The 21,444-nt window shown below is 41.3% G+C and overlaps 1 long non-coding RNA gene across 4 annotated transcripts; it reads left to right on the top strand.

Moving 5' to 3' along the window:
* Window positions 1-1,095: 1,095 nt before the first annotated feature.
* Window positions 1,096-18,375, top strand: LOC138027037 (uncharacterized). 4 transcript variants are annotated; one of them, XR_011127394.1, is made up of 11 exons: window positions 1,096-1,130; window positions 1,773-3,429; window positions 4,307-4,998; window positions 5,874-6,565; window positions 7,444-8,135; window positions 9,014-9,705; window positions 10,584-11,275; window positions 12,156-12,847; window positions 13,726-14,417; window positions 15,296-15,987; window positions 16,866-18,375. It is a non-coding gene; the product is annotated as an uncharacterized lncRNA (long non-coding RNA). The 4 variants fall into 4 exon arrangements; XR_011127395.1 differs by having other exon boundaries at window positions 1,108-1,858; window positions 2,765-3,429; XR_011127393.1 differs by having other exon boundaries at window positions 1,108-1,858; window positions 2,738-3,429.
* Window positions 18,376-21,444: the final 3,069 nt, after the last annotated feature.

Below are 21,444 nucleotides of genomic sequence, written 5' to 3'. Positions count from 1 at the left end.
TTCCGTCTAATTCCGATTCTTGACAGTTAATAATATCCAGAGGTGTTTCAAGATAGCCATTTATTGACACTGTTGAGGCTGAGTTACGTAAACTTGAACTTTGCCGATTTGATTTTTTTATATTCTTGGGTGGGAATTTCTGGTTTCCTTAGTCTTGATAAAATCTTCAACCGACTGGTCAGTTTCGTGAAAAATGATACCCTATTTTAGACCGAAATGCTATGATTTATATACTCTATGCTTGAGTAAACTGCTTGAATACCTTACACTTTACAGCGGCACACACCTATATAGTCCATATATGGCAGTACCCCCCCCCCCCCTCCCCGGGGCATACTGAACTTTCAGCTTTAATTGATATCGTACAGTTAGGAACTGGTTAGCCACGCGCCTTGGTACTTCATGCATCCCCTATTATAGTGTTTTTAAATTATAATGTATTTCCACGCGTATATTATAGTGTCTTTAAATAATTAGCCCTATATACCCATGCATGCCCTTATATACCCCTATATACCCTTGTATACCTTTATATAGCCACGTATACCCTTGTATACCCTTATATACCCTTATATACCCTTGTATACCCTTATACACCCACGTATACCCTTGTATACCCTTATATACCCCTATATACCCATGTATACCCTTATATACCCCCGTATACTCATGTATACCCTTTTATACTCCTATATACCCTTGTATACACTTAAATCCACACGTATACCCTTGTATACCATTATATACCCCTATATACCCATGTATACCATTATATACCCCTGTATACTCATGTATACCCTTTTATACCCCTATATACCCATGTATACCCATATATACCCCTATGTACCCATGTATACCTTTATATACCCCAAAAAACCCATGTTCAACCACTATATACCCATGTATACCCCTTAATACCCCTTTAAGGGTATACATGGTATATAGGGCTAATTATCAAATACACTATAAATACCTCATATTTAAATACATAATAATAAATGATACATGAAGTACTTACCTCATTGAAACATATGCTGTATTTGGTATATGTGGGCTCATGTTAGAGCATCACGTGACAAATGTCAACCGTTAGTGTTCCGAGAGAGAGCGAGCGAGTTGGCTCAAATCTGGTAGGTAATCATATTATAATTGCCCTTTCAGGCCATTTTCGTCTACAGAAACCACCAGGCTAGCATCATAAAGCTAGAATGTGGGTAAAGGCAAGCCTTTGAAAGAAAACAGAGGCGAGAGATGGTTTCATGCAGACTAGGACGCCTAAAATGCTCTGCTGTAAACATGGCGGTTCACGAGTGAAGTTGTCTCTCTGGCCTTTCTGTTGACGAATTCCAGGACCTACTGACACAATCTGGGCAAGTTTTGAAAGCTAAAACCTTCAATCGATGCGTTATTTTGCTGGTAGGACTGGGTGGCCCGACACTTATGAAAAAAACTATGAAATGAGAATCGGGAGTCTTCCCTTGTCATGGAATGGCAGAATTACCCAGAATTCTTTTTGGGCATGAGCGAGGCAACTTAAGAAGCACGAGACTGGCCCTCATCGAATGGCTGAAGCGCGGCCAGAGGAAATGTTTTCTAGCCAGATACTCAGGAGTAGGCCTGGTGTGTGCTGTTAACGTAAATTTTGGATTTCTGAACAAGTTTTTATCATAGAAAATTCGCGACAAAGTTGTGCTTTCCTTTCGCTGTAATTCTCGTGTCAAAGAAACGGTATAATAATGTAAATAAGAGAATAACGATATTTATATTTGCAGATTACCTGTCCTCTTACTACGAAAGTCAAGCTCGACATCTCTGTGCAATAAGCGCATTCAAAATTTCCTCGTATTACTTGATAAAAGTATGTGGTTTTTTGTTGTTGTTTTTTTTTTTGCTGTTTTTTTTTTTGAAGAAAGGGTTTTTCTGATTACGTGAAAAATACGTTTTCTCTCCCGTCCCCTTCTTATGCATGATCGTCGCGGAAATCACATCCTGTTCCTCAATAAACCTGGAACAACCAGTTATGGTCTTAGTTCTCTTTTTTCTTACGTATCAGCTAAGTTGCGGAATGCGCTACCTGATTTTATCCATACCTATGAGTTTACTGGTTTTAAAAGAGAATCCAGGGCCGCATTTTGTACAGCGGCTTTTCTTTTTAATGAATATATCTTTTAGTATTATGTATTTAGTAGGTATCTGTATATGTTATGTATTTTAGCTGTAAATGTAATGTCTCGAAGATATTAGCTCCTGTACTTATTCGGAAAAAGCTTATGACTGTATGTATGTTACCTTTAGTAGGGCGCATGCGTACACTTTGTAATCTGCGACTCCAGTGCTTACCATATGACAGATAAAATAACTTTTCTCTTGAATATATAAGCCATCTAATTCTTACGCTATATTGACAAGGGCGGTTTGGAGCTGTGAGTAGGCGTGGGATTTGTCACATATGGTTTAGGGGCCGACATATCTCTCCCTCAATGCCGTACCGGGAGGCAAGGTCGGTAGCAGAAAGCAGCGAAGGGCCAACTGCGTCCAAAAGCGATCGCACGGGCCGAAATCCCGGGATGACTCGTTTGGTACGACGCTCCAGCGCCGGTGTCTGGAGGTACTGCGTTTTTCTCTCTTGTTCAAACATTCCGTCAGCGCATGCGCAGCAAATGTTCTGGCTCTTGGATACCTAGCCTACCAAAAAAAATTAACATGCTGGTTTCTTTTTTCTTTTGTTTTTTTCCAGCAATTGACATTTAGGTTGATCTTGTAGGCATAAACGTTACGTAAGAACCGTGCGTGTCTGGTCTTGTCTCAGACAAAGGCGAGAGATGGTTTCATGCAGACTGGGACGCCTAAAATGCTCTGCTGTAAACATGGCGGTTCACGAGTGAAGTTGTCTCTCTGGCCTTTCTGTTGACGAATTCCAGGACCTACTGACACAATCTGGGCAAGTTTTGAAAGCTAAAACCTTCAATCGATGCGTTATTTTGCTGGTAGGACTGGGTGGCCCGACACTTATGAAAAAAACTATGAAATGAGAATCGGGAGTCTTCCCTTGTCATGGAATGGCAGAATTACCCAGAATTCTTTTTGGGCATGAGCGAGGCAACTTAAGAAGCACGAGACTGGCCCTCATCGAATGGCTGAAGCGCGGCCAGAGGAAATGTTTTCTAGCCAGATACTCAGGAGTAGGCCTGGTGTGTGCTGTTAACGTAAATTTTGGATTTCTGAACAAGTTTTTATCATAGAAAATTCGCGACAAAGTTGTGCTTTCCTTTCGCTGTAATTCTCGTGTCAAAGAAACGGTATAATAATGTAAATAAGAGAATAACGATATTTATATTTGCAGATTACCTGTCCTCTTACTACGAAAGTCAAGCTCGACATCTCTGTGCAATAAGCGCATTCAAAATTTCCTCGTATTACTTGATAAAAGTATGTGGTTTTTTGTTGTTGTTTTTTTTTTGCTGTTTTTTTTTTTGAAGAAAGGGTTTTTCTGATTACGTGAAAAATACGTTTTCTCTCCCGTCCCCTTCTTATGCATGATCGTCGCGGAAATCACATCCTGTTCCTCAATAAACCTGGAACAACCAGTTATGGTCTTAGTTCTCTTTTTTCTTACGTATCAGCTAAGTTGCGGAATGCGCTACCTGATTTTATCCATACCTATGAGTTTACTGGTTTTAAAAGAGAATCCAGGGCCGCATTTTGTACAGCGGCTTTTCTTTTTAATGAATATATCTTTTAGTATTATGTATTTAGTAGGTATCTGTATATGTTATGTATTTTAGCTGTAAATGTAATGTCTCGAAGATATTAGCTCCTGTACTTATTCGGAAAAAGCTTATGACTGTATGTATGTTACCTTTAGTAGGGCGCATGCGTACACTTTGTAATCTGCGACTCCAGTGCTTACCATATGACAGATAAAATAACTTTTCTCTTGAATATATAAGCCATCTAATTCTTACGCTATATTGACAAGGGCGGTTTGGAGCTGTGAGTAGGCGTGGGATTTGTCACATATGGTTTAGGGGCCGACATATCTCTCCCTCAATGCCGTACCGGGAGGCAAGGTCGGTAGCAGAAAGCAGCGAAGGGCCAACTGCGTCCAAAAGCGATCGCACGGGCCGAAATCCCGGGATGACTCGTTTGGTACGACGCTCCAGCGCCGGTGTCTGGAGGTACTGCGTTTTTCTCTCTTGTTCAAACATTCCGTCAGCGCATGCGCAGCAAATGTTCTGGCTCTTGGATACCTAGCCTACCAAAAAAAATTAACATGCTGGTTTCTTTTTTTTTTGTTTTTTTCCAGCAATTGACATTTAGGTTGATCTTGTAGGCATAAACGTTACGTAAGAACCGTGCGTGTCTGGTCTTGTCTCAGACAAAGGCGAGAGATGGTTTCATGCAGACTGGGACGCCTAAAATGCTCTGCTGTAAACATGGCGGTTCACGAGTGAAGTTGTCTCTCTGGCCTTTCTGTTGACGAATTCCAGGACCTACTGACACAATCTGGGCAAGTTTTGAAAGCTAAAACCTTCAATCGATGCGTTATTTTGCTGGTAGGACTGGGTGGCCCGACACTTATGAAAAAAACTATGAAATGAGAATCGGGAGTCTTCCCTTGTCATGGAATGGCAGAATTACCCAGAATTCTTTTTGGGCATGAGCGAGGCAACTTAAGAAGCACGAGACTGGCCCTCATCGAATGGCTGAAGCGCGGCCAGAGGAAATGTTTTCTAGCCAGATACTCAGGAGTAGGCCTGGTGTGTGCTGTTAACGTAAATTTTGGATTTCTGAACAAGTTTTTATCATAGAAAATTCGCGACAAAGTTGTGCTTTCCTTTCGCTGTAATTCTCGTGTCAAAGAAACGGTATAATAATGTAAATAAGAGAATAACGATATTTATATTTGCAGATTACCTGTCCTCTTACTACGAAAGTCAAGCTCGACATCTCTGTGCAATAAGCGCATTCAAAATTTCCTCGTATTACTTGATAAAAGTATGTGGTTTTTTGTTGTTGTTTTTTTTGCTGTTTTTTTTTTTGAAGAAAGGGTTTTTCTGATTACGTGAAAAATACGTTTTCTCTCCCGTCCCCTTCTTATGCATGATCGTCGCGGAAATCACATCCTGTTCCTCAATAAACCTGGAACAACCAGTTATGGTCTTAGTTCTCTTTTTTCTTACGTATCAGCTAAGTTGCGGAATGCGCTACCTGATTTTATCCATACCTATGAGTTTACTGGTTTTAAAAGAGAATCCAGGGCCGCATTTTGTACAGCGGCTTTTCTTTTTAATGAATATATCTTTTAGTATTATGTATTTAGTAGGTATCTGTATATGTTATGTATTTTAGCTGTAAATGTAATGTCTCGAAGATATTAGCTCCTGTACTTATTCGGAAAAAGCTTATGACTGTATGTATGTTACCTTTAGTAGGGCGCATGCGTACACTTTGTAATCTGCGACTCCAGTGCTTACCATATGACAGATAAAATAACTTTTCTCTTGAATATATAAGCCATCTAATTCTTACGCTATATTGACAAGGGCGGTTTGGAGCTGTGAGTAGGCGTGGGATTTGTCACATATGGTTTAGGGGCCGACATATCTCTCCCTCAATGCCGTACCGGGAGGCAAGGTCGGTAGCAGAAAGCAGCGAAGGGCCAACTGCGTCCAAAAGCGATCGCACGGGCCGAAATCCCGGGATGACTCGTTTGGTACGACGCTCCAGCGCCGGTGTCTGGAGGTACTGCGTTTTTCTCTCTTGTTCAAACATTCCGTCAGCGCATGCGCAGCAAATGTTCTGGCTCTTGGATACCTAGCCTACCAAAAAAATTAACATGCTGGTTTCTTTTTTCTTTTGTTTTTTTCCAGCAATTGACATTTAGGTTGATCTTGTAGGCATAAACGTTACGTAAGAACCGTGCGTGTCTGGTCTTGTCTCAGACAAAGGCGAGAGATGGTTTCATGCAGACTGGGACGCCTAAAATGCTCTGCTGTAAACATGGCGGTTCACGAGTGAAGTTGTCTCTCTGGCCTTTCTGTTGACGAATTCCAGGACCTACTGACACAATCTGGGCAAGTTTTGAAAGCTAAAACCTTCAATCGATGCGTTATTTTGCTGGTAGGACTGGGTGGCCCGACACTTATGAAAAAAACTATGAAATGAGAATCGGGAGTCTTCCCTTGTCATGGAATGGCAGAATTACCCAGAATTCTTTTTGGGCATGAGCGAGGCAACTTAAGAAGCACGAGACTGGCCCTCATCGAATGGCTGAAGCGCGGCCAGAGGAAATGTTTTCTAGCCAGATACTCAGGAGTAGGCCTGGTGTGTGCTGTTAACGTAAATTTTGGATTTCTGAACAAGTTTTTATCATAGAAAATTCGCGACAAAGTTGTGCTTTCCTTTCGCTGTAATTCTCGTGTCAAAGAAACGGTATAATAATGTAAATAAGAGAATAACGATATTTATATTTGCAGATTACCTGTCCTCTTACTACGAAAGTCAAGCTCGACATCTCTGTGCAATAAGCGCATTCAAAATTTCCTCGTATTACTTGATAAAAGTATGTGGTTTTTTGTTGTTGTTTTTTTTTTGCTGTTTTTTTTTTTGAAGAAAGGGTTTTTCTGATTACGTGAAAAATACGTTTTCTCTCCCGTCCCCTTCTTATGCATGATCGTCGCGGAAATCACATCCTGTTCCTCAATAAACCTGGAACAACCAGTTATGGTCTTAGTTCTCTTTTTTCTTACGTATCAGCTAAGTTGCGGAATGCGCTACCTGATTTTATCCATACCTATGAGTTTACTGGTTTTAAAAGAGAATCCAGGGCCGCATTTTGTACAGCGGCTTTTCTTTTTAATGAATATATCTTTTAGTATTATGTATTTAGTAGGTATCTGTATATGTTATGTATTTTAGCTGTAAATGTAATGTCTCGAAGATATTAGCTCCTGTACTTATTCGGAAAAAGCTTATGACTGTATGTATGTTACCTTTAGTAGGGCGCATGCGTACACTTTGTAATCTGCGACTCCAGTGCTTACCATATGACAGATAAAATAACTTTTCTCTTGAATATATAAGCCATCTAATTCTTACGCTATATTGACAAGGGCGGTTTGGAGCTGTGAGTAGGCGTGGGATTTGTCACATATGGTTTAGGGGCCGACATATCTCTCCCTCAATGCCGTACCGGGAGGCAAGGTCGGTAGCAGAAAGCAGCGAAGGGCCAACTGCGTCCAAAAGCGATCGCACGGGCCGAAATCCCGGGATGACTCGTTTGGTACGACGCTCCAGCGCCGGTGTCTGGAGGTACTGCGTTTTTCTCTCTTGTTCAAACATTCCGTCAGCGCATGCGCAGCAAATGTTCTGGCTCTTGGATACCTAGCCTACCAAAAAAAATTAACATGCTGGTTTCTTTTTTTTTTTGTTTTTTTCCAGCAATTGACATTTAGGTTGATCTTGTAGGCATAAACGTTACGTAAGAACCGTGCGTGTCTGGTCTTGTCTCAGACAAAGGCGAGAGATGGTTTCATGCAGACTGGGACGCCTAAAATGCTCTGCTGTAAACATGGCGGTTCACGAGTGAAGTTGTCTCTCTGGCCTTTCTGTTGACGAATTCCAGGACCTACTGACACAATCTGGGCAAGTTTTGAAAGCTAAAACCTTCAATCGATGCGTTATTTTGCTGGTAGGACTGGGTGGCCCGACACTTATGAAAAAAACTATGAAATGAGAATCGGGAGTCTTCCCTTGTCATGGAATGGCAGAATTACCCAGAATTCTTTTTGGGCATGAGCGAGGCAACTTAAGAAGCACGAGACTGGCCCTCATCGAATGGCTGAAGCGCGGCCAGAGGAAATGTTTTCTAGCCAGATACTCAGGAGTAGGCCTGGTGTGTGCTGTTAACGTAAATTTTGGATTTCTGAACAAGTTTTTATCATAGAAAATTCGCGACAAAGTTGTGCTTTCCTTTCGCTGTAATTCTCGTGTCAAAGAAACGGTATAATAATGTAAATAAGAGAATAACGATATTTATATTTGCAGATTACCTGTCCTCTTACTACGAAAGTCAAGCTCGACATCTCTGTGCAATAAGCGCATTCAAAATTTCCTCGTATTACTTGATAAAAGTATGTGGTTTTTTTTTTTTTTTATTTTTTTGCTGTTTTTTTTTTTGAAGAAAGGGTTTTTCTGATTACGTGAAAAATACGTTTTCTCTCCCGTCCCCTTCTTATGCATGATCGTCGCGGAAATCACATCCTGTTCCTCAATAAACCTGGAACAACCAGTTATGGTCTTAGTTCTCTTTTTTCTTACGTATCAGCTAAGTTGCGGAATGCGCTACCTGATTTTATCCATACCTATGAGTTTACTGGTTTTAAAAGAGAATCCAGGGCCGCATTTTGTACAGCGGCTTTTCTTTTTAATGAATATATCTTTTAGTATTATGTATTTAGTAGGTATCTGTATATGTTATGTATTTTAGCTGTAAATGTAATGTCTCGAAGATATTAGCTCCTGTACTTATTCGGAAAAAGCTTATGACTGTATGTATGTTACCTTTAGTAGGGCGCATGCGTACACTTTGTAATCTGCGACTCCAGTGCTTACCATATGACAGATAAAATAACTTTTCTCTTGAATATATAAGCCATCTAATTCTTACGCTATATTGACAAGGGCGGTTTGGAGCTGTGAGTAGGCGTGGGATTTGTCACATATGGTTTAGGGGCCGACATATCTCTCCCTCAATGCCGTACCGGGAGGCAAGGTCGGTAGCAGAAAGCAGCGAAGGGCCAACTGCGTCCAAAAGCGATCGCACGGGCCGAAATCCCGGGATGACTCGTTTGGTACGACGCTCCAGCGCCGGTGTCTGGAGGTACTGCGTTTTTCTCTCTTGTTCAAACATTCCGTCAGCGCATGCGCAGCAAATGTTCTGGCTCTTGGATACCTAGCCTACCAAAAAAAATTAACATGCTGGTTTCTTTTTTTTTTTGTTTTTTTCCAGCAATTGACATTTAGGTTGATCTTGTAGGCATAAACGTTACGTAAGAACCGTGCGTGTCTGGTCTTGTCTCAGACAAAGGCGAGAGATGGTTTCATGCAGACTGGGACGCCTAAAATGCTCTGCTGTAAACATGGCGGTTCACGAGTGAAGTTGTCTCTCTGGCCTTTCTGTTGACGAATTCCAGGACCTACTGACACAATCTGGGCAAGTTTTGAAAGCTAAAACCTTCAATCGATGCGTTATTTTGCTGGTAGGACTGGGTGGCCCGACACTTATGAAAAAAACTATGAAATGAGAATCGGGAGTCTTCCCTTGTCATGGAATGGCAGAATTACCCAGAATTCTTTTTGGGCATGAGCGAGGCAACTTAAGAAGCACGAGACTGGCCCTCATCGAATGGCTGAAGCGCGGCCAGAGGAAATGTTTTCTAGCCAGATACTCAGGAGTAGGCCTGGTGTGTGCTGTTAACGTAAATTTTGGATTTCTGAACAAGTTTTTATCATAGAAAATTCGCGACAAAGTTGTGCTTTCCTTTCGCTGTAATTCTCGTGTCAAAGAAACGGTATAATAATGTAAATAAGAGAATAACGATATTTATATTTGCAGATTACCTGTCCTCTTACTACGAAAGTCAAGCTCGACATCTCTGTGCAATAAGCGCATTCAAAATTTCCTCGTATTACTTGATAAAAGTATGTGGTTTTTTGTTGTTGTTTTTTTTTTGCTGTTTTTTTTTTTGAAGAAAGGGTTTTTCTGATTACGTGAAAAATACGTTTTCTCTCCCGTCCCCTTCTTATGCATGATCGTCGCGGAAATCACATCCTGTTCCTCAATAAACCTGGAACAACCAGTTATGGTCTTAGTTCTCTTTTTTCTTACGTATCAGCTAAGTTGCGGAATGCGCTACCTGATTTTATCCATACCTATGAGTTTACTGGTTTTAAAAGAGAATCCAGGGCCGCATTTTGTACAGCGGCTTTTCTTTTTAATGAATATATCTTTTAGTATTATGTATTTAGTAGGTATCTGTATATGTTATGTATTTTAGCTGTAAATGTAATGTCTCGAAGATATTAGCTCCTGTACTTATTCGGAAAAAGCTTATGACTGTATGTATGTTACCTTTAGTAGGGCGCATGCGTACACTTTGTAATCTGCGACTCCAGTGCTTACCATATGACAGATAAAATAACTTTTCTCTTGAATATATAAGCCATCTAATTCTTACGCTATATTGACAAGGGCGGTTTGGAGCTGTGAGTAGGCGTGGGATTTGTCACATATGGTTTAGGGGCCGACATATCTCTCCCTCAATGCCGTACCGGGAGGCAAGGTCGGTAGCAGAAAGCAGCGAAGGGCCAACTGCGTCCAAAAGCGATCGCACGGGCCGAAATCCCGGGATGACTCGTTTGGTACGACGCTCCAGCGCCGGTGTCTGGAGGTACTGCGTTTTTCTCTCTTGTTCAAACATTCCGTCAGCGCATGCGCAGCAAATGTTCTGGCTCTTGGATACCTAGCCTACCAAAAAAAATTAACATGCTGGTTTCTTTTTTTTTTTGTTTTTTTCCAGCAATTGACATTTAGGTTGATCTTGTAGGCATAAACGTTACGTAAGAACCGTGCGTGTCTGGTCTTGTCTCAGACAAAGGCGAGAGATGGTTTCATGCAGACTGGGACGCCTAAAATGCTCTGCTGTAAACATGGCGGTTCACGAGTGAAGTTGTCTCTCTGGCCTTTCTGTTGACGAATTCCAGGACCTACTGACACAATCTGGGCAAGTTTTGAAAGCTAAAACCTTCAATCGATGCGTTATTTTGCTGGTAGGACTGGGTGGCCCGACACTTATGAAAAAAACTATGAAATGAGAATCGGGAGTCTTCCCTTGTCATGGAATGGCAGAATTACCCAGAATTCTTTTTGGGCATGAGCGAGGCAACTTAAGAAGCACGAGACTGGCCCTCATCGAATGGCTGAAGCGCGGCCAGAGGAAATGTTTTCTAGCCAGATACTCAGGAGTAGGCCTGGTGTGTGCTGTTAACGTAAATTTTGGATTTCTGAACAAGTTTTTATCATAGAAAATTCGCGACAAAGTTGTGCTTTCCTTTCGCTGTAATTCTCGTGTCAAAGAAACGGTATAATAATGTAAATAAGAGAATAACGATATTTATATTTGCAGATTACCTGTCCTCTTACTACGAAAGTCAAGCTCGACATCTCTGTGCAATAAGCGCATTCAAAATTTCCTCGTATTACTTGATAAAAGTATGTGGTTTTTTGTTGTTGTTTTTTTTTTGCTGTTTTTTTTTTTGAAGAAAGGGTTTTTCTGATTACGTGAAAAATACGTTTTCTCTCCCGTCCCCTTCTTATGCATGATCGTCGCGGAAATCACATCCTGTTCCTCAATAAACCTGGAACAACCAGTTATGGTCTTAGTTCTCTTTTTTCTTACGTATCAGCTAAGTTGCGGAATGCGCTACCTGATTTTATCCATACCTATGAGTTTACTGGTTTTAAAAGAGAATCCAGGGCCGCATTTTGTACAGCGGCTTTTCTTTTTAATGAATATATCTTTTAGTATTATGTATTTAGTAGGTATCTGTATATGTTATGTATTTTAGCTGTAAATGTAATGTCTCGAAGATATTAGCTCCTGTACTTATTCGGAAAAAGCTTATGACTGTATGTATGTTACCTTTAGTAGGGCGCATGCGTACACTTTGTAATCTGCGACTCCAGTGCTTACCATATGACAGATAAAATAACTTTTCTCTTGAATATATAAGCCATCTAATTCTTACGCTATATTGACAAGGGCGGTTTGGAGCTGTGAGTAGGCGTGGGATTTGTCACATATGGTTTAGGGGCCGACATATCTCTCCCTCAATGCCGTACCGGGAGGCAAGGTCGGTAGCAGAAAGCAGCGAAGGGCCAACTGCGTCCAAAAGCGATCGCACGGGCCGAAATCCCGGGATGACTCGTTTGGTACGACGCTCCAGCGCCGGTGTCTGGAGGTACTGCGTTTTTCTCTCTTGTTCAAACATTCCGTCAGCGCATGCGCAGCAAATGTTCTGGCTCTTCGATACCTAGCCTACCAAAAAAAATTAACATGCTGGTTTCTTTTTTTTTTTTTGTTTTTTTCCAGCAATTGACATTTAGGTTGATCTTGTAGGCATAAACGTTACGTAAGAACCGTGCGTGTCTGGTCTTGTCTCAGACAAAGGCGAGAGATGGTTTCATGCAGACTGGGACGCCTAAAATGCTCTGCTGTAAACATGGCGGTTCACGAGTGAAGTTGTCTCTCTGGCCTTTCTGTTGACGAATTCCAGGACCTACTGACACAATCTGGGCAAGTTTTGAAAGCTAAAACCTTCAATCGATGCGTTATTTTGCTGGTAGGACTGGGTGGCCCGACACTTATGAAAAAAACTATGAAATGAGAATCGGGAGTCTTCCCTTGTCATGGAATGGCAGAATTACCCAGAATTCTTTTTGGGCATGAGCGAGGCAACTTAAGAAGCACGAGACTGGCCCTCATCGAATGGCTGAAGCGCGGCCAGAGGAAATGTTTTCTAGCCAGATACTCAGGAGTAGGCCTGGTGTGTGCTGTTAACGTAAATTTTGGATTTCTGAACAAGTTTTTATCATAGAAAATTCGCGACAAAGTTGTGCTTTCCTTTCGCTGTAATTCTCGTGTCAAAGAAACGGTATAATAATGTAAATAAGAGAATAACGATATTTATATTTGCAGATTACCTGTCCTCTTACTACGAAAGTCAAGCTCGACATCTCTGTGCAATAAGCGCATTCAAAATTTCCTCGTATTACTTGATAAAAGTATGTGGTTTTTTGTTGTTGTTTTTTTTTTGCTGTTTTTTTTTTTGAAGAAAGGGTTTTTCTGATTACGTGAAAAATACGTTTTCTCTCCCGTCCCCTTCTTATGCATGATCGTCGCGGAAATCACATCCTGTTCCTCAATAAACCTGGAACAACCAGTTATGGTCTTAGTTCTCTTTTTTCTTACGTATCAGCTAAGTTGCGGAATGCGCTACCTGATTTTATCCATACCTATGAGTTTACTGGTTTTAAAAGAGAATCCAGGGCCGCATTTTGTACAGCGGCTTTTCTTTTTAATGAATATATCTTTTAGTATTATGTATTTAGTAGGTATCTGTATATGTTATGTATTTTAGCTGTAAATGTAATGTCTCGAAGATATTAGCTCCTGTACTTATTCGGAAAAAGCTTATGACTGTATGTATGTTACCTTTAGTAGGGCGCATGCGTACACTTTGTAATCTGCGACTCCAGTGCTTACCATATGACAGATAAAATAACTTTTCTCTTGAATATATAAGCCATCTAATTCTTACGCTATATTGACAAGGGCGGTTTGGAGCTGTGAGTAGGCGTGGGATTTGTCACATATGGTTTAGGGGCCGACATATCTCTCCCTCAATGCCGTACCGGGAGGCAAGGTCGGTAGCAGAAAGCAGCGAAGGGCCAACTGCGTCCAAAAGCGATCGCACGGGCCGAAATCCCGGGATGACTCGTTTGGTACGACGCTCCAGCGCCGGTGTCTGGAGGTACTGCGTTTTTCTCTCTTGTTCAAACATTCCGTCAGCGCATGCGCAGCAAATGTTCTGGCTCTTCGATACCTAGCCTACCAAAAAAAATTAACATGCTGGTTTCTTTTTTCTTTTGTTTTTTTCCAGCAATTGACATTTAGGTTGATCTTGTAGGCATAAACGTTACGTAAGAACCGTGCGTGTCTGGTCTTGTCTCAGACAAAGGCGAGAGATGGTTTCATGCAGACTGGGACGCCTAAAATGCTCTGCTGTAAACATGGCGGTTCACGAGTGAAGTTGTCTCTCTGGCCTTTCTGTTGACGAATTCCAGGACCTACTGACACAATCTGGGCAAGTTTTGAAAGCTAAAACCTTCAATCGATGCGTTATTTTGCTGGTAGGACTGGGTGGCCCGACACTTATGAAAAAAACTATGAAATGAGAATCGGGAGTCTTCCCTTGTCATGGAATGGCAGAATTACCCAGAATTCTTTTTGGGCATGAGCGAGGCAACTTAAGAAGCACGAGACTGGCCCTCATCGAATGGCTGAAGCGCGGCCAGAGGAAATGTTTTCTAGCCAGATACTCAGGAGTAGGCCTGGTGTGTGCTGTTAACGTAAATTTTGGATTTCTGAACAAGTTTTTATCATAGAAAATTCGCGACAAAGTTGTGCTTTCCTTTCGCTGTAATTCTCGTGTCAAAGAAACGGTATAATAATGTAAATAAGAGAATAACGATATTTATATTTGCAGATTACCTGTCCTCTTACTACGAAAGTCAAGCTCGACATCTCTGTGCAATAAGCGCATTCAAAATTTCCTCGTATTACTTGATAAAAGTATGTGGTTTTTTGTTGTTGTTTTTTTTTTGCTGTTTTTTTTTTTGAAGAAAGGGTTTTTCTGATTACGTGAAAAATACGTTTTCTCTCCCGTCCCCTTCTTATGCATGATCGTCGCGGAAATCACATCCTGTTCCTCAATAAACCTGGAACAACCAGTTATGGTCTTAGTTCTCTTTTTTCTTACGTATCAGCTAAGTTGCGGAATGCGCTACCTGATTTTATCCATACCTATGAGTTTACTGGTTTTAAAAGAGAATCCAGGGCCGCATTTTGTACAGCGGCTTTTCTTTTTAATGAATATATCTTTTAGTATTATGTATTTAGTAGGTATCTGTATATGTTATGTATTTTAGCTGTAAATGTAATGTCTCGAAGATATTAGCTCCTGTACTTATTCGGAAAAAGCTTATGACTGTATGTATGTTACCTTTAGTAGGGCGCATGCGTACACTTTGTAATCTGCGACTCCAGTGCTTACCATATGACAGATAAAATAACTTTTCTCTTGAATATATAAGCCATCTAATTCTTACGCTATATTGACAAGGGCGGTTTGGAGCTGTGAGTAGGCGTGGGATTTGTCACATATGGTTTAGGGGCCGACATATCTCTCCCTCAATGCCGTACCGGGAGGCAAGGTCGGTAGCAGAAAGCAGCGAAGGGCCAACTGCGTCCAAAAGCGATCGCACGGGCCGAAATCCCGGGATGACTCGTTTGGTACGACGCTCCAGCGCCGGTGTCTGGAGGTACTGCGTTTTTCTCTCTTGTTCAAACATTCCGTCAGCGCATGCGCAGCAAATGTTCTGGCTCTTCGATACCTAGCCTACCAAAAAAAATTAACATGCTGGTTTTTTTTTTTTTTTGTTTTTTTCCAGCAATTGACATTTAGGTTGATCTTGTAGGCATAAACGTTACGTAAGAACCGTGCGTGTCTGGTCTTGTCTCAGACAAAGGCGAGAGATGGTTTCATGCAGACTGGGACGCCTAAAATGCTCTGCTGTAAACATGGCGGTTCACGAGTGAAGTTGTCTCTCTGGCCTTTCTGTTGACGAATTCCAGGACCTACTGACACAATCTGGGCAAGTTTTGAAAGCTAAAACCTTCAATCGATGCGTTATTTTGCTGGTAGGACTGGGTGGCCCGACACTTATGAAAAAAACTATGAAATGAGAATCGGGAGTCTTCCCTTGTCATGGAATGGCAGAATTACCCAGAATTCTTTTTGGGCATGAGCGAGGCAACTTAAGAAGCACGAGACTGGCCCTCATCGAATGGCTGAAGCGCGGCCAGAGGAAATGTTTTCTAGCCAGATACTCAGGAGTAGGCCTGGTGTGTGCTGTTAACGTAAATTTTGGATTTCTGAACAAGTTTTTATCATAGAAAATTCGCGACAAAGTTGTGCTTTCCTTTCGCTGTAATTCTCGTGTCAAAGAAACGGTATAATAATGTAAATAAGAGAATAACGATATTTATATTTGCAGATTACCTGTCCTCTTACTACGAAAGTCAAGCTCGACATCTCTGTGCAATAAGCGCATTCAAAATTTCCTCGTATTACTTGATAAAAGTATGTGGTTTTTTGTTGTTGTTTTTTTTTTGCTGTTTTTTTTTTTGAAGAAAGGGTTTTTCTGATTACGTGAAAAATACGTTTTCTCTCCCGTCCCCTTCTTATGCATGATCGTCGCGGAAATCACATCCTGTTCCTCAATAAACCTGGAACAACCAGTTATGGTCTTAGTTCTCTTTTTTCTTACGTATCAGCTAAGTTGCGGAATGCGCTACCTGATTTTATCCATACCTATGAGTTTACTGGTTTTAAAAGAGAATCCAGGGCCGCATTTTGTACAGCGGCTTTTCTTTTTAATGAATATATCTTTTAGTATTATGTATTTAGTAGGTATCTGTATATGTTATGTATTTTAGCTGTAAATGTAATGTCTCGAAGATATTAGCTCCTGTACTTATTCGGAAAAAGCTTATGACTGTATGTATGTTACCTTTAGTAGGGCGCATGCGTACACTTTGTAATCTGCGACTCCAGTGCTTACCATATGACAGATAAAATAACTTTTCTCTTGAATATATAAGCCATCTAATTCTTACGCTATATTGACAAGGGCGGTTTGGAGCTGTGAGTAGGCGTGGGATTTGTCACATATGGTTTAGGGGCCGACATATCTCTCCCTCAATGCCGTACCGGGAGGCAAGGTCGGTAGCAGAAAGCAGCGAAGGGCCAACTGCGTCCAAAAGCGATCGCACGGGCCGAAATCCCGGGATGACTCGTTTGGTACGACGCTCCAGCGCCGGTGTCTGGAGGTACTGCGTTTTTCTCTCTTGTTCAAACATTCCGTCAGCGCATGCGCAGCAAATGTTCTGGCTCTTCGATACCTAGCCTACCAAAAAAAATTAACATGCTGGTTTCTTTTTTTTTTTGTTTTTTTCCAGCAATTGACATTTAGGTTGATCTTGTAGGCATAAACGTTACGTAAGAACCGTGCGTGTCTGGTCTTGTCTCAGACAAAGGCGAGAGATGGTTTCATGCAGACTGGGACGCCTAAAATGCTCTGCTGTAAACATGGCGGTTCACGAGTGAAGTTGTCTCTCTGGCCTTTCTGTTGACGAATTCCAGGACCTACTGACACAATCTGGGCAAGTTTTGAAAGCTAAAACCTTCAATCGATGCGTTATTTTGCTGGTAGGACTGGGTGGCCCGACACTTATGAAAAAAACTATGAAATGAGAATCGGGAGTCTTCCCTTGTCATGGAATGGCAGAATTACCCAGAATTCTTTTTGGGCATGAGCGAGGCAACTTAAGAAGCACGAGACTGGCCCTCATCGAATGGCTGAAGCGCGGCCAGAGGAAATGTTTTCTAGCCAGATACTCAGGAGTAGGCCTGGTGTGTGCTGTTAACGTAAATTTTGGATTTCTGAACAAGTTTTTATCATAGAAAATTCGCGACAAAGTTGTGCTTTCCTTTCGCTGTAATTCTCGTGTCAAAGAAACGGTATAATAATGTAAATAAGAGAATAACGATATTTATATTTGCAGATTACCTGTCCTCTTACTACGAAAGTCAAGCTCGACATCTCTGTGCAATAAGCGCATTCAAAATTTCCTCGTATTACTTGATAAAAGTATGTGGTTTTTTGTTGTTGTTTTTTTTTTGCTGTTTTTTTTTTTGAAGAAAGGGTTTTTCTGATTACGTGAAAAATACGTTTTCTCTCCCGTCCCCTTCTTATGCATGATCGTCGCGGAAATCACATCCTGTTCCTCAATAAACCTGGAACAACCAGTTATGGTCTTAGTTCTCTTTTTTCTTACGTATCAGCTAAGTTGCGGAATGCGCTACCTGATTTTATCCATACCTATGAGTTTACTGGTTTTAAAAGAGAATCCAGGGCCGCATTTTGTACAGCGGCTTTTCTTTTTAATGAATATATCTTTTAGTATTATGTATTTAGTAGGTATCTGTATATGTTATGTATTTTAGCTGTAAATGTAATGTCTCGAAGATATTAGCTCCTGTACTTATTCGGAAAAAGCTTATGACTGTATGTATGTTACCTTTAGTAGGGCGCATGCGTACACTTTGTAATCTGCGACTCCAGTGCTTACCATATGACAGATAAAATAACTTTTCTCTTGAATATATAAGCCATCTAATTCTTACGCTATATTGACAAGGGCGGTTTGGAGCTGTGAGTAGGCGTGGGATTTGTCACATATGGTTTAGGGGCCGACATATCTCTCCCTCAATGCCGTACCGGGAGGCAAGGTCGGTAGCAGAAAGCAGCGAAGGGCCAACTGCGTCCAAAAGCGATCGCACGGGCCGAAATCCCGGGATGACTCGTTTGGTACGACGCTCCAGCGCCGGTGTCTGGAGGTACTGCGTTTTTCTCTCTTGTTCAAACATTCCGTCAGCGCATGCGCAGCAAATGTTCTGGCTCTTCGATACCTAGCCTACCAAAAAAATTAACATGCTGGTTTCTTTTTTTTTTTGTTTTTTTCCAGCAATTGACATTTAGGTTGATCTTGTAGGCATAAACGTTACGTAAGAACCGTGCGTGTCTGGTCTTGTCTCAGACAAAGGCGAGAGATGGTTTCATGCAGACTGGGACGCCTAAAATGCTCTGCTGTAAACATGGCGGTTCACGAGTGAAGTTGTCTCTCTGGCCTTTCTGTTGACGAATTCCAGGACCTACTGACACAATCTGGGCAAGTTTTGAAAGCTAAAACCTTCAATCGATGCGTTATTTTGCTGGTAGGACTGGGTGGCCCGACACTTATGAAAAAAACTATGAAATGAGAATCGGGAGTCTTCCCTTGTCATGGAATGGCAGAATTACCCAGAATTCTTTTTGGGCATGAGCGAGGCAACTTAAGAAGCACGAGACTGGCCCTCATCGAATGGCTGAAGCGCGGCCAGAGGAAATGTTTTCTAGCCAGATACTCAGGAGTAGGCCTGGTGTGTGCTGTTAACGTAAATTTTGGATTTCTGAACAAGTTTTTATCATAGAAAATTCGCGACAAAGTTGTGCTTTCCTTTCGCTGTAATTCTCGTGTCAAAGAAACGGTATAATAATGTAAATAAGAGAATAACGATATTTATATTTGCAGATTACCTGTCCTCTTACTACGAAAGTCAAGCTCGACATCTCTGTGCAATAAGCGCATTCAAAATTTCCTCGTATTACTTGATAAAAGTATGTGGTTTTTTGTTGTTGTTTTTTTTTTGCTGTTTTTTTTTTTGAAGAAAGGGTTTTTCTGATTACGTGAAAAATACGTTTTCTCTCCCGTCCCCTTCTTATGCATGATCGTCGCGGAAATCACATCCTGTTCCTCAATAAACCTGGAACAACCAGTTATGGTCTTAGTTCTCTTTTTTCTTACGTATCAGCTAAGTTGCGGAATGCGCTACCTGATTTTATCCATACCTATGAGTTTACTGGTTTTAAAAGAGAATCCAGGGCCGCATTTTGTACAGCGGCTTTTCTTTTTAATGAATATATCTTTTAGTATTATGTATTTAGTAGGTATCTGTATATGTTATGTATTTTAGCTGTAAATGTAATGTCTCGAAGATATTAGCTCCTGTACTTATTCGGAAAAAGCTTATGACTGTATGTATGTTACCTTTAGTAGGGCGCATGCGTACACTTTGTAATCTGCGACTCCAGTGCTTACCATATGACAGATAAAATAACTTTTCTCTTGAATATATAAGCCATCTAATTCTTACGCTATATTGACAAGGGCGGTTTGGAGCTGTGAGTAGGCGTGGGATTTGTCACATATGGTTTAGGGGCCGACATATCTCTCCCTCAATGCCGTACCGGGAGGCAAGGTCGGTAGCAGAAAGCAGCGAAGGGCCAACTGCGTCCAAAAGCGATCGCACGGGCCGAAATCCCGGGATGACTCGTTTGGTACGACGCTCCAGCGCCGGTGTCTGGAGGTACTGCGTTTTTCTCTCTTGTTCAAACATTCCGTCAGCGCATGCGCAGCAAATGTTCTGGCTCTTCGATACCTAGCCTACCAAAAAAAATTAACATGCTGGTTTCTTTTTTTTTTTGTTTTTTTCCAGCAATTGACATTTAGGTTGATCTTGTAGGCATAAACGTTACGTAAGAACCGTGCGTGTCTGGTCTTGTCTCAGACAAAGGCGAGAGATGGTTTCATGCAGACTGGGACGCCTAAAATGCTCTGCTGTAAACATGGCGGTTCACGAGTGAAGTTGTCTCTCTGGCCTTTCTGTTGACGAATTCCAGGACCTACTGACACAATCTGGGCAAGTTTTGGAAGCTAAAACCTTCAATCGATGCGTTATTTTGCTGGTAGGACTGCGTGGCCCGACACTTATGAAAAAAACTATGAAATGAGAATCGGGAGTCTTCCCTTGTCATGGAATGGCAGAATTACCCAGAATTCTTTTTGGGCATGAGCGAGGCAACTTAAGAAGCACGAGACTGGCCCTCATCGAATGGCTGAAGCGCGGCCAGAGGAAATGTTTTCTAGCCAGATACTCAGGAGTAGGCCTGGTGTGTGCTGTTAACGTAAATTTTGGATTTCTGAACAAGTTTTTATCATAGAAAATTCGCGACAAAGTTGTGCTTTCCTTTCGCTGTAATTCTCGTGTCAAAGAAACGGTATAATAATGTAAATAAGAGAATAACGATATTTATATTTGCAGATTACCTGTCCTCTTACTACGAAAGTCAAGCTCGACATCTCTGTGCAATAAGCGCATTCAAAATTTCCTCGTATTACTTGATAAAAGTATGTGGTTTTTTGTTGTTGTTTTTTTTTTTTGCTGTTTTTTTTTTGAAGAAAGGGTTTTTCTGATTACGTGAAAAATACGTTTTCTCTCCCGTCCCCTTCTTATGCATGATCGTCGCGGAAATCACATCCTGTTCCTCAATAAACCTGGAACAACCAGTTATGGTCTTAGTTCTCTTTTTTCTTACGTATCAGCTAAGTTGCGGAATGCGCTACCTGATTTTATCCATACCTATGAGTTTACTGGTTTTAAAAGAGAATCCAGGGCCGCATTTTGTACAGCGGCTTTTCTTTTTAATGAATATATCTTTTAGTATTATGTATTTAGTAGGTATCTGTATATGTTATGTATTTTAGCTGTAAATGTAATGTCTCGAAGATATTAGCTCCTGTACTTATTCGGAAAAAGCTTATGACTGTATGTATGTTACCTTTAGTAGGGCGCATGCGTACACTTTGTAATCTGCGACTTCAGTGCTTACCATATGACAGATAAAATGACTTTTCTCTTGAATATATAAGCCATCTAATTCTTACGCTATATTGACAAGGGCGGTTTGGAGCTGTGAGTAGGCGTGGGATTTTTCACATATGGTTTAGCTGCTGACATATCTCTCCCTCAATGCCGTACCGGGAGGCAAGGTCGGTAGCAGAAAGCAGCGAAGCGCCAACTGCGTCTAAAAGCGATCGCACTGGCCGAAATCCCGGGATGACACGTGTGGTACGACGCTGATTTTTTTGGCCATTT

Source organism: Montipora capricornis, chromosome 12, assembly GCF_036669925.1.
Source record: "Montipora capricornis isolate CH-2021 chromosome 12, ASM3666992v2, whole genome shotgun sequence".
NCBI classification, from domain to species: Eukaryota; Metazoa; Cnidaria; class Anthozoa; order Scleractinia; family Acroporidae; genus Montipora; species Montipora capricornis.
Note: the sequence above shows the minus strand (reverse complement) of the source record. Positions and strands in the feature narration are given on the sequence as shown.